A 24,186-nucleotide genomic window follows, 5' to 3' on the forward strand; every position below is an offset into this window, starting at 1 on the left:
TTTAATGAATACCGTCTTATAAATAGAAAATGGATATTAATGATGATGAGTTTCCAAAATTCAAATTGGTCTCACGTGAGATACTTAGCATAAGTTAGGGAAGTCATGTTGTGTGGCCACAGGAACAAATCAAACAATAAATGGCTGGCCAGTGTAAATGCATAATTAATGCTGTGTGCCAAAAGGAACTGTTACCAAAACAGCTTTCATGTTTCCATAAAATTGAAGGAAACTCTAAAAGAAACTTAGTTTGCAATACAGAGCTGATGCATTACAGTGCGGATACTGCAACACGTGTATCAGACAACGAGGCCCGTGGAAAACAAATATCTATGGACTGATTCTTGATAGATATTTCAGAGATGTTTATTTCTCCAGCCGCATGGCCGGGATCTGCCCAGGAACTGCTCAATCCCGGGACCCGAGGGTCCTTGCCCGCGCAGGGGAACACAAAACAACCAATGGAGAACGAGGCTGAGCAGGGGCTGGGAAACCCCGTGCCTCCCCCCAGGGCCCCTCTCCCAGGGCTACACGGCAGGGGGGAAGGGACCCCAACATTTCACCCGTTTATTTTTAACAAAAGGAGATTTGAAACTTAAGATTGAAAACAACAAGAACAGTTTCAAAACAAAACAAGCCACCCTCCTGAGTCTTTAAATGTCCAAACAGATTGTCTGGAACATCTTAAGGCTGACAAAAGGGAGATGGGACTCTCTGGGCATGCTTTGTGGGGAAACTGAGGCAGGAGAGGGTTTAATTTCTTCCCTCCCTGTCTTCATCCCCCCCTCAGCATCGGAGAGGAGTTGTAGGGAAAGGGAATTGTATAGGGAAGCCATGGGGTGAAAAACGGATTAGGAATAAACTGGGGATGGGGTAAACCTAGGAAAGGGTTCATATTGGGTATAGGGTAAAAGGGGAAAGTAGGCTGTGTGTAGGGAAATTGCTGGGATGGATATTGTTTATAATTTTGTGCATAACGGCTGCCTTTGACTGGAATACCCCCAGGCCCAGTAACATTCGCTGCTTGTAAACCCTTCTTTCCTTGCACTATATCAAATTGTACAACTTCCCCATCTCCTACACTTTGCAGGTAATTTTTAGGGTTATTCCTTTTAATGGCAGTTCTATGGATGAATAGATCTTCCCCTGTATCATCTCATGTTATAAATCCATGGTTGTTTTTTACATTGTACCATTTCACAGTTCCTGTGATTTTCGTTGCTATAACTTCTCCTATCACGTGTTTGCATGTTCGTCGTGGGTGCCGGTCCCGCGTGGCCGCCGCCTCGCCGACTCCGACGTCTCGGCCAGGCCCCCACGTTGCAGCTGCTCCACGCTTTCCGAGGGGCGCTTCTCCGGCGCGTGTCTGGGCTCTGCGCGGCCCCGCGTTGCCATCGCCGCCGGCCCTGTGCCCTGTGAGCGGTTCCGCTCTGCCAGCTCCATGCTGCTTTGAGAGCGGCCCTGTTTCAGCTCGGCGCTGTGCGGCTTCTCGTGTTGCTGTGGAAACCGCCGCTTCTTGCTCTACAGGGCTCTCTGAGCCGTGTGCTCAGAGCGGGCTTCATGCCGACCCCTGGTTCCTGGCTGCTCGTGGGGGCCGCCTCTCCGCTGCACACGGCCCACGGCACCCACGGCACCTGCGGCGTCGCTCCCTCACTCGCGGCCGCGTGGCCGGGGACCCCGAGACAGGGATGGGGTCCGCGATAAGGCGCGCGCTCCCGAGGGGGCCGGGCACATACAGCACAGGCACCTCCGCCGGCATGGCTGCAGTCATGTGCTCCCGGGATGGCGGCCGCGCGGTCTCAGCCACGGGATTACGGCCATCCTCTGCTCTAGGGGTAATGGGACCATACAAATGCTCCTCAAGAGCTTCACTGATTACAAGGGATGCACAGAGAGGTTCTATCACCAGTGCATGTTTTGTTTGATCCCTTATCTCATCCCAGATCTTGTGCCAAAAATACCCGTGATTAATTCCAGTAATTCCAGGAGGATTAATATCAAAAAGTAAGTCTCGAGAAATATAAAAGAAGTTTTTGAAAAGCCAGTTAAAAAAATGTTCTAGATCTCCCGGAACAAATACTTTCTTGTTTTGTTGTTCAAGGATTCCTTTAACTTCTAGATACATTCTTTCTGTGACTCAGAGACCCATATTTCCCATGAGTCTTCCATAGTTCAGAGAGAATATCCAAGCCAAGGCGACAAGAGAGAGATCTAGAGTGGTTTTTACTCATGAATTTTTCGTTCTTAGGGATCGTTGTCTTGCCAGCATTACTCTACCATTTGTTACAGTGCGGATACTGTAACACGCGTATCAAACAAGGAGGCCCGTGGAAAGAAATACCTATGGACAGATTCTTGGTAGATGTTTCAGAGATGTTTATTTCTCCAGCCGCATGGCCGGGATCTGCCCAGGAACTGCTCAATCCCGGGACCCGAGGGTCCTTGCCCGCGCAGGGGAACACAAAACAACCAATGGGGAATGAGGCTGACCAGGGGCATGGAAACCCTGTGCCTCCCCCCAGGGCCCCTCTCCCAGGACCACACGGCAGCGGGGAGGGACCCCAACACTGATGAAATAATGTTTCTACTGTCTTTGAAGGCAGAAAGGATACTTACCAATTTTCCTGGATTACAGAGTAGGAATTGAAACTATTTCAGTGCCTTCCCTCATTTCACCAGCTGCATTCCTAACTTGACATAAGCCCCTAAGATATCTTTGAACTTCTTTCTCTAAAGGTATTGGAAAACACATTTGGCAGGTCTGTGTATCAGATTTACAGCTGTGTCAGAATTTATTTACACAAGAGGAAGTTCTTTCTTCTTCCAGTATCTTTAGTTTAGCTTAGAACTGCATTAAACTTCAATAACTGTATCAACACCAGTTTATGTCAGGTAAATATGCAGCTCACAAGCTTTCTTCCTTTTCATTCTGTAGCTTATTGTGATGGTATTAGTTGAGCAAGGAAAGTTTTAATTATTGATGCTGTGATCAAGTCTGATGGTGCCAGGAAAAGCTAGAGCTTTGTTCCTGTCCTTTGTGGCAATCCATAGGCAGGTAACTCAGCTATGAGAGGAGGAATCTGCCTTAGAGCTCATTGCAGGGAAACAGAATAATTGATTTCAGTTTCGGTTGGTTGACTGGTTGTTGGTTTGGTTTTTTGGGGTTTTTTTGAGGGAATAGCCTTAGGGTGGTTGAGATCTAACTATTGATTCACAGCCTAATCCTTTTTGCTGCATTAACAGCTAATCTATGGGGAATGTGAAATTAAACATAGCTGTTCAAACTTTTATTTAGCAATGCTGCACAAAGAGAAATGTGGTTGACCTGACACCTGTTAATGTTGACAGCGTGATCCCTTCAAAAGTAGGTGCCAGACTCCCTTTGGTCTTAACAGGGAAGGATTTTTCCATTTGAAAGAGAAAAAGATCCAGTGTTCTTACAACCAGATTTGATCCTGCTCCATCAAAAGTCAATGTTTTTCAAATTCTGTTTAATTCAGTTTGCATTCTGTAGCCAGTATTACACAAAATGGCCACTCCAGTGTTCCTTTAGAGCACAGCATGAGTGGTCATTGACATCAGTGGCCCAAGATTCCTCCTCTGAGGTTTCTCACCACATAGTAGCTCTCTGAAAATACTCTGTGTTATGATACGAAATATTAAACATCAGAGAGGCGGGATTGCTGACAGCACTGTGATATTGAAGACATCTGTCTGATTCATAAATATCTTACATTTGGCTTCTCAAAAGCAATGGAATGTCAGTTCATACAAGAATCAATTTAGATTGGGGAGGTTCAGCTCAGGTTTAATTCCAGGGCATCATTATTTACATCACTCAGCAGCAAAAACATGTTCTCTTCTCACTTCTTTGCTTTGAAGAAGCTGCATACGTGTGTTGTTCTTCTCAGAGTAATCTCCAGAGACACACAAACTTAACCCTGAAGAATTTGCTCAAATGATTTGTTGTTCTTTATGTTCAGGATTGTAATAGAGCTCAGGATGTTTGTGGGATCTCTGCCTCGCAGGTCTCCAGATGTCTGTACATTAGTTAGAGGGGAAGTTTGCCCATTTCACACAGTTGAAAAATGTCTGTATCTCTTTTGATCCCTTAATCCGACAGGTGTTCCTGCCTTGCTTCATTTGAAAGGAGTAGCACAAGCACAAGACAAATTAGTGTCTGTTTAACTCATTACTGAGCGTGCTGGGCTTCCTTGAAGAAACACCTGGGTAATAAATCCTTTCTAGACCTCGTCCTTTGTAAGAGACGCTATTTTCTCCTTCAGTGACCGTCATCATCTCACTGTGTTGCATCTCATCATGCAACTGTCTCAAAGTAACAAATATTTCTGTAGTCCTGCTGACTGAGGGTAGTTTGAGCACTTGTGAAATATTTTATAGTAAGGCTGTGTACTTGGAAAGTGACTGATTCTGGACAAACTTAGGTATGTTTTCATTTTAAAGGACACAGTAAACAATTCTGGAGTTCAGAGAATAGATGACTGAAGATGGAGTGCAAACACTTCAAAAACAAAATAAAGGAAATGAAAATTTGCTGGGTACTTACAGGGCAGAATATTTCAGAAATAGACTTTTGGACAATATTGACATCTGAATTGGTCAGGTTTTATGCTCTTTTTCTGTAAACAGTGGGGGAAAGGAAGAAGGCAAAGAGGCAAGGAGAATTCCTATATTCTAGTGCAAAGACTTGGGCTCTTAGTGCTTTTATTCCAAGCTAACACTTCCACCATGAGGAAAAAATACACAGAAACTACCTTTTAGAAGAGAAATGGAGGCCTCCTATCTGTGGTTTTGTTATCATTTCAGAGAAAGTATTTTAAAACCTCTCTCTAGTCAGGGTGGAAGAATTTTAAAATTACCATAAAGTGGATCTGTCATCCTTCAATCTGCTTTAGGAGTCACTCTGAGAAAGAGAAGTACTCTGGGAGATTTGTTACCTTAAATTTTGGCAGATAATCTGAGAAAATCCATCTAATCACTGGAGTTGGGAGAACGCTTGTACGGCTGATTTGTAGCCTGTTTGAATACCCCCAGGTTGAAACCATGCTCTGGTTTAGAAGGAAGGCTGGTTTTAGTAATCCTTCACTAGGTGTGTAGCCACATTTCTTGCAGTTGCTTACTTCCTGCAGCTGAAAGCATCTTATTTTCCCCAGCAGTTTGTTGTTTAATGAGATATAAATACCCCTCTGAAATGCTTTCCTTGTGATAAAATTCTTTTAAATTGAATGATTTTTCATGATGTTTTACATTCAGTTTGTGTGTCCTATAGAGCACTGGGGATGAATCAATGTCATGTGATAAGAAAGATTGATGTTATCATTCCTCCTGCCTAGACTCCAGCTGAATCTGCATGGTGAGAGTTTCAGGAAGATAAAAAGCATAGTTTCATGGTTAAGGCAGTAGAAAGCTGCCCCAGAGAAATGGAGTCTGGCTATGTATCATATCAGCCTATGCCACAGCATTCCTGTAAAATTCAAGAAAGTAGTCTGAGCTGTAATTTTCTTGACTGCATGTTATTGACTTCTCAGGTGACCACATTTAGATTCAGGGGTACTTTTGGGAAGCACCACGCAGAGAATGGATCAGATGGACTGTACACCCCAGATTCTGGGGCCAACACTGTCAAGTGCTTTCATTAATGAGCTGGGCAATGACACAGAATGTCCCCAATGGCAAGGGGGCAGAAGGTGCAGGTCAGGGAGGTCTGGGAGGATCACACCCTGATGGAGAAGTGGCTCAGCAGAAACCTCATAAAGTTTCCCAAAAGGAAATATATTTACAAACAAATTGAAGACTGGTGAAGCTGAGGAAATACAGCAAAAAAGTATTGAATAACACTGTCAGCAGTGGGCAAGCTGCTACCATCTCTTTGAAAGAGAAATTCACTGCAACACTGGTGACTCCTTTAGACCTGTCTGAAAGTTGCACTGTGGTGTGCATCCTTGCTTTTGATTTCCCAGGTTTTAGATCACAGCTTAGCATCCAGTATCTGTGGGCTTTTTGTCCTGTCTTTTCAGCTAAAGGTGTGAATAATGGTGTTCATTTGATTTCTCTTTACATTTTGTTAGTTATTGGGCTGGAAAGTTTCCCTTTTCAGATTTCCAATACCAATATCAATAATCAGACATGAAATACCTGAGAAGTGTGTTAGTGTATCTAGTGACAACAAGAGGCTGTTGTAGTTCCCATGTCTCAAAAGACTCTTGAAATCTATCATAGGGACGTCCAGAAGAGGCAGACTGCAGAGGGCTTGCAAGGACTTCTTTCACTCACTAGTTTCAAAGAAGTAATCAAAAAGAACTTCTTGGATATGAACTCTTTCTAGATTGTTGTCATCTAGAAATAAAATATTAGTGAGTCAGAAAAAAAATGTTCTACATAATCTGAAATCTTTACAATATTTTTCAAATCTGTTCCTGGGCAAATAGTCCCACTATACTAGAGGAAAACGATCAGAAAATGGCCTATTAGTGTCTTTATTTATAGCTCAAGACTCAACAACTCAGTGATTTATATTTTCAATTTAATCACACCAACTGATGTAAGAAATAACTGGAAATGCAGCTTTGACCTTGCTCAAGCAGGCTATGTAAAATTCAGTGTAGCAAAGCTTGCTTATTGAAAATTGTGCAGTAATAGAATGTTTTTTGCATTGTGCAGCTTGCCAACTATGTCAATACAAGATAATGGTTTGGGCAAATTACACGACTAAAGAATTAGAAATGTAACTGGAAGAAAGAAACATAATATTGGGTTTGTGGCAAGAATTCGTTTTATATGATAAAACTAATTTGTAGTTTGATCTTTAAAGCAGAACACAAAAAGTACTGAAGCACTTGAAATGCAAGGTCTATTATAGAATAAAGGAAGTGTGAAGACAAAGAAGTAGTCTGATGGCAGCTTAGACAAGGGCAAAGGAACTCTTACTGGGCATAGCTAAGCATTTTATTCTTAGGAAAATAATTTGGTTATTAGAAATAAGCTGATAGGAATCACGAGAGGGAGAAAAGAAATAGTTTAAGAATACGAAGTTCAGGTTTAAGAACTTAATGTAATTTACTGTAATTTTTATCTTCACCTAAATCTTCCTTACTACATTCAGGCAAGAGAGGAAAGTCACTGAACTAGTGGAAGGGCAGAAAGTAGAGCTCCTTATGAAAGAGTTTTCCAGACTTCATGTGCCTATGCTGGAAAGAAAAGCAGAAGAATGTGCATGACTTCCTGCAGTCACACAGGCCAGGAAGGTGGACCCAAAGAACACCCTCATGTGAAAAAATTCCTTGTCTCAGGTGGAACCTGTGCATGGCCTTGTGGAAAGAAGCAAGACTTTGTCGTGTCAGTGCAAACCAGCGCTGAGCTGGAAGAGATGCAGGTGCCTGCTTTTTAGGTACAGCGTGGTGAGGAGCAGGGGCAGAGCAGCCACCAGCCTGGGTAGGTGGTTCTGCTTGGAAAGCACTGTATGGACATCCCCTGCTCTGCAGGGATCTTGGGTGTGCCATTGGCATTGCCTGCAGTTCTTTTTCCATCCATGTGTAGCCTGCAAAAATCTTCAGCGGAATAGCTCAGGGAGTGCTTAGCTCATCCTGGTGATTGTGAGGACTGATGAAGGAGGTGGGGAGCAGTTTTTGACACACTCTTCTACGGAATTATGCTCTCTGTCAGTTCAAGTGGAGCTGTTTTTCAGACCCAGCTTGTTGGTCCAGAATGTCTGTGTGAGGCTTTCGTTTCTCTGACTCTTGAGGAAAGGGCTTCTGGTGAGACATTAAGCATTTTCCATTAAGTAGGAGGGTAAAACCTGCTCATTCCCTGGAACTTAAGAGGTGTAGAGACATATCCAAACAACTAACTGGAAGGAAATCCTCTGAATAACTGAATGTTTCCACTGATGTTGAGTACTCTATTAGAAAATGACCTTAGAGATCAAAGAGAAGTTGATTGCAACGGTTTGTGGTATTTCTTGCTAACACTTATTTTTTTGTCAGTCTCCTCATTTACACCTCTGTGTTGGAAGAAGAGGGTCTAAGCCCGTCAGTTCAAACATCTTTCATGCAAGGTAGATTTGTTTTTTCCAAAGGAAGATTTCTCTCCTGGTACAGCTTCTCATGAAATGATAAATTCATTAATTTGTTAAAATACCCTAATGGCCTGGCACAAGTGCAAGAGGGTGTGATTATTCCTGAGTTATTAAGGGAAGGATCATTTAGATGCAGAAGTTCACATTGCTTCACTGAAAGACTCTAAAAGAATGGTTGAAATAGGTTTTTAGTCTATTAGACTCCTCAGTAATCTTTTAGGGGAACTCATTAACATGCTTGAATGATAAAAGGCATAAGGATAGCTTTCATCAAGCGAGATTGTTAGTGTGTGTATCATGCTTGAGATGCATTATAAGCCATGTTCATGATGTGAGAAACCTTGTAATAGCATCTGATGGACTGCGTAAATAATTTCATCCTTGGGACATGATAAATGCAGAGGAATTTAATTCTGGGACAGTTCTTAAAATAGATCACCAAATTCTATAAAAATTGCCCCTCATACTGTTTCCTAGCCTTTGGCTTACAAAGTGTGAATGGTGCAGTCCCTCTCCTTTTTCCATCCTGCAGTTTTAGGTACAGGGCATGAGGGAAGAGCATCAAGGCTGGAATGTTTTGGCCTATGTACTTTGAGTCAGGTAGAAATAGTTAATCACATGTCAGAAGCAAGCTTCAGGCTATGATTAATCCCACATGTTGAGAATTATCTTTCAAAAAATTGTTTGAGAGAGGGCATGAGCCTTTTTTGAAAGAAAATGAGACTGCTTGCCAGAGAAGAGTATTTTCAACCTCCTGTTTGTTTAGTAGATACCTGGTGAGAGAACTCAGCTGAATATGTTTGGAAGAATTATTATTCAGCAAATGAAACCATTTCAGAGGACTATTATCCTGGTTTGAAAGCTGATAACGTATTTTGGAAAGATGAAGAACACTTGGGAGGGTTGAAAGAGGCAGGGAATAAAGGACATTGCAGGTTTCTGTTCATCATGTTTTTCTGTATTTGCTGTATTTCAGTTGTGCTTTTATAATGAGCTGACAATTTTATCAGCTTTCTGCTTGTCAGTATTTATTTGGAATTTAAATTACTCAGGAAAAGCCTGAGTTCTCAGTTTTTTTAATGCAAGAAAATACACACCTACAAACCCAGGGTGGGCTCTTACAGCCTTTATTTACAGTTCCTGTCAAGCTAACGAGGAGTCCACGTGCAGACTCAGCCGGGAAATGGCTGTAGAAGATGCACGGGAAGAGATCTACGCAAGCTGCAGAAAAATATTTTAGTAGATTTAGTGAAATACATGAGTTTGATGAAGCAGTATAATGTGCCTGGGCAGAAGTACTGCAAGTGTTTATTCAGGGACTTGTAATTGCTTAAATCTCTTTCATCTCAAAGATAAAACTGTTAGTGTTTTGTTAGCAGCAACCCCGGCAATTGGATGTTCAACCCAGAATTCTCAGCTGATCTTCTGTATTCATTGATGCAGAGAGGTTGCGTTACATTGTGGGTTTACATTGCCAAGTTTTAGAAAGCAAGAGGCAACACAAATGGAAATGCTGCGCTGCTGAAATAAGTAGGAAAGGCAGACTTTCTATGTTAGAGTCTAAAGGGAATTTGGGAAAGACTTCCCTTATGTTGAGAAGTTCCTATTTGGTTTGGTTTTTTTTTTTTTATACCAGGAATATATTTGGTGACTCAATAACACCGTAGTGAAGAATGATCAAAGGAAGGCAGGGAGTTATATTGGATTATCCTTTTGGAGCTGATCTTATAAACAGGCATGAAGGTTTTCTTCTCTGGTGGAAAGGCCACAGAGTGCAGAGGATAGTCCAGGCAGAAAGAAATGTCAGCAAAGTTTCCGATAGTTTCAGTAGTTCTGAACCTTCTTCTCATGGGCAAAGGTCATGGAGTAGTTTATTTGAAAATACTTGTTTCGCTTACAGATTGTACTACTCTGGTTTACACACTTTTGTCTCACTTCTTCCTCATAAATGGGATTTTATTCATTGTTCCATTCAGTGAAGGGTACAAGGTGTCTCTTAGCTGCTTGCGATGCAATTAACAGGCATCTTTTGTTTATGTCATGGGTAAAACTGAAGAAATGCAAGTCTGCTGTTTTCTCAGTGTGGCAATGGCTGTAATAGTTCTTAGCATGTTTTATAAATGGTGCTGGTTTGAGTTTTTAAAATACTTTGCAACAATTCTTCTTTTCTTTGTCCACTCTTTCTGGCCCACAGGAAAGTGGGCCCACCAGTGTGTTGAAAACCAATGGGTAAATTAGGTACTGTACTTACTAATAGAGCTTCTCAAGTTTTCAGTACTGATAGTATAAAGCTTGCACAGGGGAAACATGAAACAGATGTTGTCTTCCTTTTTAGCAATAGCAAGGTCAAAACTACAGTATAGTCTTTGAATTCTTGAAGTCCATCAAACTGTTCATGGTTTTACATCCGCAGAATAGAAAGTAGGCAAACAGCAGGGAAATGCAAAATGACCTGGCATCTTCAGTTCAGCACAAACGTAACTTAGGATCTCCTTCGACTCTTTCAAAAATAGCAAGCCTCATATTCAATTTTTGTCAAAACAAAGCTGAGGAATTGTGGTTTAGAGTTTCACTTTGTAGATGGAAGAAGACAGATAAGGAAATACTGTATCTGACAATATGAGACTCTGAAGAGTTTATGCACCTTGTTTTGAAAACTCTTACCACTTTTACCTTTCTTTAGTGCATGTCCACTATATCAATTCTTACCTTATTGTTGATTTTCCCCTTATTATGTTACTCTAGAAGCTCTCCAGGTTTATCTCTCAGTAGTTTGAAATAGAAGGAAACATGCTAAATTGAGGGACAATTACAGTTAATTCTGCAGTTCAGAAAGAGGAGAGTATTGTCCTAACTGCAAGTTCTTTGGTCTCTTTCATTGACATTAACTCTCAGAAACATTTTAATAGTCAAGGGGACCATGTCTGTTGATGACAAATTCATAAAGCTCCATCTATTCCAAGACTGGCAAATAGAACAAGGAAGGCTCTGAATGGTCATAGGAGTGTCACAAAAGGTGAAATGCAAGTTCCAATCCATACATAAAATAGAGCAAATTGATATGAACATTAAAAGAAATACAGCTATATTAAAACAAGAGCTGCACTATTAAAATTATTTGCAAAATTGTTAAGATTGGTCCCTGTTTCATATTGATCACTGGATGCATTTTATTACAGTGTACAAAACTAAGAAGATTTATATTCATCAGTGTAATAAGTTAAAGTCTTAACATCTGAGTGTAGTGAGTAAATGTTTTAATTAAAATGAATAAGAAGCAAGTCTTTCTTTGATACGTTGCATATTTTATCTTGCCAGAGTTTTAGATGTACTTAAGACACTCAGATATTTCTTCAAAGAATAACAGTCCATACCCAAAGAGCATATTTGATAGGCAAGGGAGAAAAATAATGCTTTTGTTGTGTAATGTCACTGGTGAGATGTATGTCCTAGTTCTGACAGAAGTGCTACATTTCAGAACCCAGTAGCACTAGATGAAGGCTTTTAATTTAAAATTTACTCTAGCAGCCAGAACAAAAAGATTTTGAAACGAAGAATCCAAATGCAAATCAAAGCCAAGTCTGTGTAATTGAAAATAAAGAAACTATCTTTTATTAGGGTTGAATTCAATTTAATTGATACAGCTTTATATTATTTTGTGAGAGTGGAAGGTGTTACCTCGGAAGAGGCTGAGAGCCAGGAGCAAAGCAGGAGTGAGCAGTGGCGGGAAGCAATGGGCTGGGCACGGAGTGCTGGGCAGTGGGGGGGCTCTTACATGGCTGGCTTTTCTGGGGGCAAGATTTGTATTCTCAGCTGAAAAACAAACATTCAGAGGTAATTCTTGACAAGTCTGACTTAAAGAAGGCCACAAAAAAGAGAAAAAGAGAAAAGAAAATGTGTCGGCAGTTGCTGGCTATAGCTGAGGGGTTTCTGACACAAAGGCTGTAGCTGGGTGGCCTGAAGGCCGGCCTCACACGTGCAATCTTTTCCCGCCACTTCCAGCAGTGGCGGGAAAAGGTTACTATTTATGTGAGGTAATTTTTTTCTTTCTTTAATCCTTCTTCTGTCTGCTCTGTTGTATCTTTGAGGGAATAAATGATCCTTTTCTGGTTTTGGGCCTCAGTGATCCAGCACTGTGACAGGATCCTGAGGAAAAGCTCTGGTAAAATTAGGTGCCTCAGTGTTAACCCTGATGATGTAGGAATGCAGAGTCCTTGTTGAAGAGCAGTGGCAGCGAATAGTTACAGGTAGAGAGAGGAGAGAGAAAAACCAAATCTGTTGACAAAAGGTTTTTTCCAGGAGAAAAAGATGTAAACAGCACTGGTAGTGGAGCATCAGAAAGCTCAGGTATAGATTTGATGGTCCATATCATAGCTGGTGCCAGCAGTGGCAGCATTGCCTGGCTGGGAGGGATAGCATCAAACCCAGGAAGTTTATAGGTTACTACAGGGTAGGAAAATGCAGAATAGTGCAGAATATATCATTTACTATAAATTATGAGAGACAGCTTAGGTTTTCTGTGGCATATACGATGATGAAATGTGGCATATGTGACTGTATTCCAGGAAGGGCCTCTCTCATTAGAGCTGTGAGGTACAGTAGCCATTTTGTTTTCTACTGCTGCCATTTTGTCTTCTGCGTTTCTGAGGTATTAACAAGACATAAAAATTTTGTGCTGTATCCCAGTGAGTTTGCCTTTATTCTGTTTCCTTTAAACTGAAAGAAATCACTGTAGACTGAAGATGGTTTCTCATTGAATATGACAGTCGCAACTTGAAAGGGAAACTTCTTAATACTCCTGTTAAAACTTCTTTTCACAGTCCTGAGCGGGAAAAAGAATATGTACAAAAAGAACCTCAACTATAACCTTTTTGAAATGAGGGTTTGGTGGGTTTTTTTGTTCAGGTTTTTTGGGGGGTGTTTTTGTTTGAAGATTTTGTTTGTTTGGCTTTTTGTTTTTATTTTATTTCTAAATGTTCAAGCCACTGTTTATTGGCTAAGACTTGTCTGGCAAGTGTGAGTGGAGTCACAGGAAACAATCTCTACCTGCCTGTCTGTGTCTTGGACTGGATATCAGGCATGAGTGTGGTTGGTGAGAGTAAGGTTCCTATATCCTGATGTTAGCACCTCTTTACCTGTCAGATTAAGAAGATAAAGCCAGACACTTAACACTTGCATGTGTTTCAGCTGAGCTCTGAGAGGCCTTTAGAGAAATCCAGGTTTGATTTAAACAAGCAGCTTCCTCCAGCTTTTGTGTAGAGTTCCATCTGATGAGCAGTGGCACTATTCATTTCTTTATTTCAAAAATCCAATGGGAACACCATCATTTTGATTGTCTGTCTGTCTCAACATAAGTATCTCCCGGTTTTGCCGGGGGAGGTATATTTATTTCGTGATTGATACCACAGTTTCCTCATGTGTTAGCTGCCTGAGGCTGACATGGTGTTACTCTTGGGCAGAGGCCTCCATGCTCAGGTTTGTAGGACTGTTCTCTGGAGTTTTGTGACCTCATGCCTCAAAATTGATTTATCCTGTGGCATTAGCTGCCTCTCACAAGCATGTCAGCTTTGTCTTGAAACCCAGGAAAGATCAGGCCCAGGAGCGATAGCCTTAGTAAAAGTGCTGTCTTGTTCTTTTTACCAAGGGGCAATAGGCAGAGGGTCCAGGCAGGGGCCTGGATACTTGCATACTCTAAGGTACTGTTGAAAGCAGCTAGTCATAAAACTCCTATTAACTTTGGAAATGGAACAAACTAGGCCCAGCCTCTAGTGATTGAATGTAGATCCCTCCTGAGGTCTGTGGGAGCTGTTGAAGTCTTGTGAAATACCAAGTTTTTGCTGAAACAGCAAACTAAAATGCCTGTGAGGTTTGAGCAGTCACCCAGGAGTGGGACCCGTGCAGTTCAGGCTGGCTTTGTGTAAGGATTTGTTCATGTATTCACAGTGGGTAGAAGTCAGCCCTTCTCTGACAGCCTAGAGCTGGCAAATCCCTGGCCTATTGCAGCATTCATCTGTCTGAGACCTAACTCAGGATCCAGCTGGACAATTTTCCATATGCAGTCCTCACTATTTTACAAAGCTGGTCCTGCAGCCTAAGTAATTTCTTAACTTGTCTCTGAGCACAATGTTAACTGTCACCTTAATGTGTGTAGGGAAGCAGGTTTAATTTTTTATGTCTGTGCATTTTGGCTGTTCAAAGAAATACCAATTTAAACTGTTCCGTTTTAGTCATTCTGTAGTGATCGTCACTGCCCTTCCTCCTGAAAGAGCAGTAAGCTAAGCCTAAGTGCTTTGGGAGTGCTGTGTCTAAGAGCAGACACATGGCCAGCTGTTACAGCTCACTTCACACAGGGTAACTCTTTTTAGCAGCACAGCGTGCTAGCCATTTTTTAGAGTTTCCCCTACCAGTAGGATTGTTCTAGGTCTTACTGCTCACAGGTTAATGCACAGCTCAGAGAAAGAGGGCAAAATCCCCATTTGTGTTCATCAGCGGCTGACTGCTTCCTCAGACATGGGATCCCACACACTTTGTAAGTGTGAGCGCAGTCACTGAAATGTATCCATTTTCTAATCTCTTACTCTTCTCCTCCAGTGAATTGTCCTGGTTAATTTAATGTTGTGTTAAAACATCCAGTTAATCAGTTTGTAATGTATTTAAATGCAGCCTTGTGATTTCATTAACTGCCTCTCCTCTGTATTGTGAGAGAGCACTTGATTTACTCTGCCTACACACTCCACTGCTTTGGGTTCTTCTGGCATATCCCAAATTAATTAATCACTCAGGTGAACTGCGTCATTTAATATTTGTTCACATGGGACTCGCTGTTTCCCTAACAATGCTCATTGTATTCCTCTTAGACTCCTGCTGTTTCTGCTCTTACTGTGTTGGAAGAACACTCATGGGTTCATAGCATCATTATAATTATCTCTGTATCCTGTTGCAGCCGCTGGCATTTGTCTCTGCTCAGATGGCTTTGCACAGGCACCATTGTTCGGTACCGTTCTGTACATTAGTACAGCCTGGCAAGGCAACTCTTCTGCTGCAGTTTGGCCGTGCAGTGGGTGTGGATCAGAATGCTATCACAACACCCGTGGCTGGCTTCTATGTTTAGTCACTTGTTTAGTCTCGAGTTTCCATAGTCACTTCACACATTATTTCATTCACTGGAATGGAAGCAGAACTGAGTCTTTTAATGGAATTATTAGTAAGGATAAATTAGTCCATACAAGCAGCCTTGTCCAATTCATATTGTCTTGATTTATGATTAATAGTCTTGGTATAGGCAAAGTTCTGAAAATCAGTTCTCTACACTGAAAGAGACTTCTGAAAATAATGAATCAAGAAATGGTTTAAAAATACAGGTTTTTTTTTTCTAAACTGTTGGGTAAATAATAATAATAATAGGATCAGTAGAAATTGCAGAAAAGTGCACTGTATTTTGTCTTTAGTCTTTTGCAGGCCAAAATATTATTATTTTTTAAAGATGGATTTTAAAAAACATCGACCAGATGACATTATATGTTAATGTTTATCTTATTTTAAAAATTTCTAAATTCTCAATATAGCCCAGTTGATGACAGTCCTACACCAGTATAGTAAAAGACATTAAACAAACATGGTGAACATTTATTTTAAAAGAGGTTAAGGTATGAATATTTCTCCCACTGTGTTGAGGAGAATTGAGGAAGGCAGTATTTTGTTACAATATGTAAATAAATGTGCAGTATGCAAAATTCCTACTTTTTCTTACTTATTTTTGTCTTTCCCTGACACATATATGCATTGTTTTTCAGACTACAATTTTTTTTGTTCAGTTAATGGTGCTAACTCTTGTTTTTCTCTTACAGTTTTTTTGCACAGTGTTCTGTACCACTCCATCAGCTGAATCTCTTGGACAGAGAAAGAATATGTTCCTGTAAGCCCTCTAACGTGGCCCCAAGCAGCAGAAAGGTTCACACATCCCCTATGGAGCCGTGTGACTTCAGGTGAGAAAGAAGTCATTGAAACAGATGACTTTTAGAAACGAGCTGGTTTTATGCAAATATACTAGTGGAAGTTGGTGATTCAAATGTCTGGGGGCTAAATTACAGAAAAAGTGTTTCTTGGTTAAAAATTCATCATAAAAAAACTTTAAAATACATTATGAAACAAGAACTGGTAAAATAAATCTCAAACTACTGTGCAGCAGTTTGAAACATAATTTTTTTCCTTTCTATTACTGTTTCTAATTTTAATTATTTATTGATTTACATTATTAGGGTTTTTATCTTCAGGTCAGTTGTCTTTTAGTATCTCCCTCTTTAGTTTTTGCACTAGTTTGCCTGAGGTGTTTGGGGTTTTTTTTTAAATACCCTAAAATGCATGGGGCACTGGCTTTTTAATGACAAGGAGTTTCTACTTTATTGGCAGTGGAGGCAGCGACTGACTGTGCTGGCAGAGGTTACTTTTCCAGTTCCCGCTCGTGGTCAGACAATTCAGAGTGGAAGTTACAAGGTAAGATCAATACATTGTTGCAGCGATTTCTGTGGATTCACAATGGAATAAAGCCTTATTTGCACAGTGAATATAATAATCATGAAACATATTTATCTTTTTCCAAAAGAAAGAATTTGAAATTATTACATTACAGCCAATGTGCTTGTACACTCTTTTTAAAAATACTTGCCTCTCTAGGAAAGAATACTTATCTAATGAGTTGCAGTAATCATTCCTGACCTTGCTGGTTTGTTTTTGGGATCTTTTGTTTTGTTTTTGCTTTAATTTTTTTGTAGTCACAGAGCTTCATGTCCTAAATATTGAACTGGTGATTTCCACAGTGGTTTTGAAAATGCAATTACATTTTCAGCTAATTATATATCAAAGTTTATTTTTAGATTTGTTTTTTATCATTGCTGGGGAATTACACAAAAAAAAATTTAAACAAGTTGAAATCTTTCTTTTCTTTATATACTGTAACAGTCGGAAATAGTTTTGCACATAGGAAGGAATTAGAATAGTAACAAGAAAATACTGTAAAAAATTTCAACAGCTTTTATCTTAAGGTTTTGGTCAGTCAGCACGTAGTGTACAAATGATGTCATTTCCAAAGTAGTTCCTGTTCTGAGCATCCATAGTATCCTTCTCCAGAGGTCTCGTCATTGGTTTCTTAGGATGGGAAAGTCTATCTGCTCCAGTCTCTCTCGTGGTAGGTGTATCTGTGTGTCAGTGTGGGTTCACCCACTTCATTTAAACCTGTACCATTTTATTCTCACTATCCTCAAATCTGCTTCACAGCTTTGCCCAAAGCCATGACTTCGTAGACTCACTGTAGACTTGTTTCCTGTACATGTGTCATTCAGAAGATTCCCCAGTACTGAAGAGCTCCCAGCTGTGGTTAGCAGATATTTTGCAAAATGTACTTACTATCTTCTACTGTTTTCTGTGAGCCTTTATGTGTGAGGACATCACGAAACCATATGAATTTTAGGGCAAAGACAGCACAAGGGAAATTCTTGACCAGCATTCATGTAGACACTGGAGTGCAGTTAAAGGGTAAGAGAGTGTAATTAAATCAAGAAGCATAACATGTACATATCATATGTGTAGGTATCCCACAGTGGATTCGTTTTGCTCCATTCTGCGTTCTTATTTAGTTCAAATAGGACATGGAAGACATGTAGACTGGAACTAAGAAAGCTGGAAATGGCTAGAAATAAGAGTAAGGACTTGAAAGGATGATGCTAATAAATTTTTACTGCAAATACTCAGCTTTGAATACTCTTCTCAGTTACCAAGCAGAAAGTATTCAAACATACCAGGTTACTTTTTACTAAAAGTCCAAGTGGAATAATGAGTTAATTTGTTTAGTATCTAATGCTGACATTCTTTTCCAGTAAGTAATGCCCAAAGTATAACTTGCTGAAATCAACGAAAATAAGTTTATTAACTGTGACATTACACATCAGTCTCTGGAGCAGTTTTAACATGATTTGTTACATATCAGTTACTCAAGACTTACAAGCCTTCTGCACAATTTTTTGCTTCTAGTGTTCTAGATTCATCCTCTCAGCACAGTAGTGGATGGTGACAACTGTCACAGTATTCCTAGGTCCTCTTTAGAAAATTATTAATGTAATTTCTTAAAGAAGATATTGTACTCCCTTAAGCAGCCACCAGTGTTTCAAAACTTACTGAAGCCTTTCCTGTACACATATGAAGAAAATACAAAACTTAGCAGTAAGTTTGTCACTTAAACGTAAGAAAGACTGATGTGGGCACAATCCCAATAGGTAAAGTGCAGTTTTGCATAGGCTTCAAAAGTCACTCTCCAGATCTGTTCTCATCAAAACAGCTCTTGCTGTTCTAAATCCCAAATCGGCCTGAGTGGATGGTACCCAGTAAACTGAATGTAATGGCTTCAGTGGACTGGTGTACAATTGGGGTAGCAGGATGGTCACTGAGCTGCTGCCTGGGTCTAGTTCCCTGCTGACCACATCCTGCTGGTCACAGCCTCATTCTGTGCATTTCAGCTTGATTTAACCCTGTAGCCTGATGACAATTCATGATTTATTTGCTTTGATGCATCTCATCCTTAGAGCATGGATAACACAGTGAAGCCAGCCTCAGAAGGATGTTCTGTAGAGGAACTGGACATTCTAGAAAGCCACAATTCAGTTTCATGGCAGGTTAGGTTAAAAGCCTTGAAATGTTACAGTGAAACAGAGTGAGGCTTCAGCACAGTCTTTGCCACAGCAAATGAAACTAAAGATAATGAAAAAGAGAATGAGAGTGCTCAGAACAAAATGCAGCAAGGGGTATTGTAGCTGGAAGATGCTTTTTTACAGAAAATGAAGTTGTTAACCCCATTAAGGTGTGGAGCCAGAATCATGAGGGACCTCTAAGAAGGGGCAGTCCTAGAGCTGATAACATATGTGCTCTTTCCAGGGGGTAGGCTGATAACTTATAAAATCTTCCCTAAAGACAGAGGGCAGGGGGAAGGGGTGTGGGGGTGGCAGTTGGGGAACTGTTAGAAATCTCTAGAGGCCAAGAAAGTGAGTTCTTTTTTTTGTTTTGAACATCAGCCACCAGGGCATGGGGAGAATCTTTGAAATTTTGTAAAGCAAAATATCTGAAAAGGCAGCAATTTATCAATTTTGACTTTGCTCTGAAAACAATTTTAAAAAATTTTATTTAATCCTTGCCTTTACACTCAGGACCCTTCCATACTTTCATTAAGCAGAATCTGTTTTCCCTGGAGAAATAAAGCCCACAGAGGGATACTCTGTTTTTTCTCCCATAGCAAATCTTAATCTATGATTAACATCTCACTTGCTATAAAAAATTATAAAGATGACCATTATCATTGAACATCTCATTTTAAAAAAAAATTAACATCCTGAAAGACAAAATTCTTGTATGCTCTTTCATTGACGGCCAATGTGAAAACATAGTTAAATATTTTGAAATAGGTCTCAGTTACAAAATTCCAGAGAGAAGAGGAAAATACTGAAGCTGGAAATCAGCATACCAGATTTTGCAGCTCATTATCTATATTACAGTTCAACCTGCTGCAAAAACTCTTTGTAGTGATGTTGATATTATTGAAAGAGTGATAGCAGTCTAGGATAAAATTTGGATTAAATGTATCTCTGCTCCAGAGCTGACAGTGGCATTCCACCACAGTTTCTCCTGCTGGGGGATGCTGGTGCAGGCTGTGCAGGGACACTTGTGCATGGGAGAGGTGCTGGTCAAACACATGAGGAGTTAATTGATTCTGAGCAGCTGCACAGAACACATTGCACTTTCTGTAATCTTTCTGCATCCAAGTTAGTTGCTTTTTCTTCCCTCAAATATCTCTTGAGTTCCCTGCAATTCATCCTCATTGTTGCAATTTCAATAGTTTATCTTGCTGCTGTGTCTTCTTGAATGAGCATTCCTCCTTTGTCCCTGCCTTTCAGGGATACTAGGCCAAGCCTTGCTCTACACCGTATGGGTGCATTAGACCTAGGCCAACCTCTCTATTTCCCGTCTTCTCTACATTTCACAGAACAATGAAAATGGATGAGTTTTTTACTCTTTAAATAAACATCCTGAGTTCTTGTTAAGCATCATGTGCCTCTTACTGAAGCTTCAGTGCTTGCAGATCCACATGGGATGTATGCACAGCTTTGGCGCAGGGATAACAGCAGAACTCTCTTTGGAGTCAGCAGTTATCATTCAGAAGGGGATGACCAGCAGTGCTCATGGCTCTTGAAATGTGACAGAATATTCTGGTCACTGTTACACAATCTCTGCTCATGCTGTGGGAGTTTGTTTTGCAGGGTTTTGTTTACAGTCTATTTACAGACACAGATTTGGGTTTGGTTTTTATGCACATACTTAAGTTTTAACAAAACCACAGCTCTTCTGCTTATCCATCTGATTCCAGCATAAACTGGTGCAAGCGGAGGTCAAATCCTTCGGAGGTTTATTTGGGATGTTATGAACCTCAGAAATAAAAATAAGGAATTACACTCCTTAAATTGAGAACCTTTCTGAAAATACAAAAATTATGACTGTTGGGTTCTTTGTACATCTTTTTCTCTGGTTCTGTAACACAAGGTTGCAAATCCAATTTGTTAACAGGATCTGAGAAGTAGTTTTGGCAAGATGATCTGTGATGCAAAGTGTGCATAAAATCCAACCAGGCCAACCAGGTGACTACAAGAAGAGCAAGAAATGCTGAGATTTCCACATGAACGTTCACTAGATATATAAAATATGTAGGAGATTGAGATTTTGATGAAATGTAGTCTTGAGCCATTTCAGTAACTCCGCTTTTCAGTATGGTTGGGGTAGTGTTTTCCAAGCATCTTATTTCTTCCCTCTTTCTGTGTTCAGAGAAATTACGTTGTCACTCTCAGCAGATGAGTCTCCAATACCTGGAGGAAAGAAGCAGCACACATAACATGAACCTTGTAGTATTGAGCACTGAGATTTTAAAATTGTTGCCTTAAAACATGCATACAGCTAGGATCTTTTGAAATGTCAAGGCCAATAAGCATATTTACATACATGCAGATGACAAAATTATACATAGATTAGAAAGAATATATGGGTAAGTTAATGGAAGAAAAATTCACCGAGAGCAGTTATAAAACATATATATTAGCTATCTCTGAAAGTCTCTACTGAAATCCACTGATTTTGGTTTTCACATTGAACTAGGGGTTTGCTTTGAGGATACTTGGAGGAGAGAATTCTTTAGTAGTAGTCACTAAAAATATGTCAGCTTCAAAAACATATTGTAATTGCTACCATGAAAATGTATACTGAATTGCTTGTAAATCAAAATTTCATGCAACACTATGATCAAGACCCCGTCAGTGGATATTAGAAATAAAATGTAATGCAAATGGTAAACAACTGTGTATCTAAAAATCAAAATAAAAATGCACAGTTAATGCAAATTGCCACGCATGGAGGAGAATGACTGAGGATGATTACAGAGCTCTGTTTCATATTTTGAAGTAATAACCTTTGGGTAATGCATTCCTGCTGTTCATAGAAAAAGGTACATCACAAATTGTTCACAACCCAGTACTCAGACAGAAATAAAAAACCCCATTCAAAACACATTTCAGAAATATCACAGTCTCTCTCTGGTCAGATTCCATCAGCAAAGCATGAATTTCTAGGCAGGTTGTGTTCATCATCATCCTGCATAAGCAGGATCCTCATAGCCATCTGAGTGTCCCTGGCTTCCCTTGCCTAGCGATGATGGATGCATTTTCTGGGTGTGGGACACAATTCCAGCAGGTGTCAGCACCCTTTCCGAGTTCCTGCATGTGTATTAATTTGTACACTTCGTATTTGCAGTGGTAAAAAAAGACAGGGTCTGCTTTCCATCCCAAAACAGTAAGTTTGAGGAGAGGGCAAAGGCAGCAGAACTGTAGGGATGTGTTTTAATGAATAAGATCTTGTTATAAATATAAATACGAATACCACAAACAGATATCTCATGGAAGAAAGAATGAATGAGAGGGGAAAAGGAAGGAACAGTAATCTGAAGTGGTCGGGAAAACTGCATATCCTCATCCCTTGAAATGGAAACAAAAGTAGAAAAGAACGCTATAAAGTCAGGGGTTTTAAATAGGGAGAACTGCATGCTTTAAAATCATAGTACCCATAATTTTAGTGATAACTCTTTTTGTAGTGAAACAGGCTGGTTTTCCTAATTTTCTGGCAAGGAATCTAGAACGAATGTTCTATTAATACAGTGGAATACAAGAGGCATCAAAACAAAAGAAATGTTACAGTAATAATATATTTGAATAGACTGCATTGCTATATACCATATTATTAATGTAGCAATATATTGCTATATGGTATATCAAAGGGGGACAACAAGGCTGATTGCTGAATGCAGTCCAGTATTTCGTATGATGTTCAAGTCATCCAATATCTGCCACTAAATTACAAATACTGTTTTCACCATCCCCCAGTTTCTGGATGAAATCGGGGGCGTACTGTCAGAAATACTTCATTGATCAGCTTAGAGACAAGGATCTCTATCCTTGTTTATTTCACTTTTTCAAGGACAAAAGCAATGAACTGGGAAGCCTGAGCCTAAAAACTAAACCAAAAAAAGGAGTGACTGATGGGATAGGAGGAGAAAGCTAAGCTGTTAGTTTGATCCTTGTGAGGTAGCCAGGGCTGGGTAATACCCAGGATGGTTAAACTATACTCTAACATCTGAAGAAAGTAAGTGAGAAAAAACCTGTCTCGTGTTGTGCTTCACTTCTTTCCTCATCTACTTAAAGTACTTTGTGTATTGGCCATTAACAAACGTTCCATTAACAAAAGTTTCCTTTAGTAAATCTTAATGCAGTGTCTTGAAAAAAGCTCAAATCTGTGGAAGGTATCTTTTCAGCTTTCTACCGGCTAGCGCTTGTATTTCAATGCCTTAGAAAGCCTCGAGCAGCCTTGAGAGGTAGCAAGGGCGATCTAGCACTTTAGTAGCTCTAGAATCGGTACCTGAATCAGCTGCAGAGCAAATACCATCAGCAGAAGCAAAGAGGGAGAAATATAGCTCCCTGCTCGCTCAATTCCCTGCAGTTAGAAGCTTTCAAATGAGACAGACAACCAGAGACGTTTGCAGGAAAGTCGCTGAGCTGAGTGAGAGGGCGTAGCCTCCCCTCGACCATCTTTTATTAGGAGAAGGGGAAAGGGGAGGACTGGGGGCGGACCCGGGGTGACCGGCCAATCAGACACTGCTAAAGAGTCTGAGTTACATTTGGCTTTGCCCGCGCTTGGAACAAAGGAGCTCGGAGCACATGGGCAGGAGCACTTGTCTTTGGGAGGGGGAGGGGAAGCTCAGAACAGGCAGCAACACAAATCCATTCACCTTTCCCCTGTAGTGCTGAGCTGGGAATGCAGCTGTTCTTCCTTGCCTTGTAAGCAGAGGTCTCCTGAAGTAGGCCAGAACTTTTGGATGTTGGATTACTCCCTTTTACAGCTGCACACTTGAGAGCCCAGCTCTCAGCCTGAATGTGTAGCCTGGATTAAAGTAGTTGCTGACAAAAGTAATCAGCTGAAAGACTCGTTTGGTCCAGATCTCTTTATGTTCAGGTTTCTTGCTATTAAGAAAAGGTAAATCCACAGGTGTGCTGAACTAAAAGGAGAGTCAGACAGCTTCCAGGGATCCTGAGTGGATGCACAGCGAAGCAAATATCAAGGGCTTAATCCAAGTCTGTGAAATTGCCAGCCCTGTACATTGCCAGCACTGAAACCAGAGTCCTTGAAGCTGACTAGTTGGTTATGTAAAATTCTGGCAGTGCTTCCCAGACGATCATCTGTAGATGTTTGCAGCTACAAAAGCCTCAGAAAAATTAAAGGTTTATGTGTGGGCACTTTTGCATTTCTGTATGCCTATATCTATCCTGTATGTTTTATTCTGATAGCTCTCAAGTAAAAGAGCAAGTAAAATTTTAAGCAGCTGCCCTTTATTATAGCTGCTACCTTGGGGCTCATTCCAATGCTCATTGAAAGTCGATGACAAAGATCCCATTACCTCTAATCATGCAGGATCAGGGCCTTTTATGACATGGTCAATCCTGCTGAGCATGTTTTCA

At 40.4% G+C, this 24,186-nt stretch overlaps 1 long non-coding RNA gene across 3 annotated transcripts in view; it reads left to right on the forward strand.

Annotated features, from left to right (window-relative positions):
- LOC125329114 overlaps window positions 1-24,186 on the forward strand; it is a 324,502-nt gene that overhangs the window by 143,368 nt on the left and 156,948 nt on the right. For all 3 annotated transcript variants that reach the window (XR_007205044.1, XR_007205046.1, XR_007205045.1), the window contains exons 2-3: window positions 15,943-16,080; window positions 16,505-16,588. This is a non-coding gene — a long non-coding RNA (uncharacterized LOC125329114). The remainder of the gene's footprint in view (window positions 1-15,942; window positions 16,081-16,504; window positions 16,589-24,186) is intronic.

The sequence above is a fragment of the Corvus hawaiiensis genome, chromosome 8 (assembly GCF_020740725.1).
Source record: "Corvus hawaiiensis isolate bCorHaw1 chromosome 8, bCorHaw1.pri.cur, whole genome shotgun sequence".
Taxonomy (NCBI): Eukaryota; Metazoa; Chordata; class Aves; order Passeriformes; family Corvidae; genus Corvus; species Corvus hawaiiensis.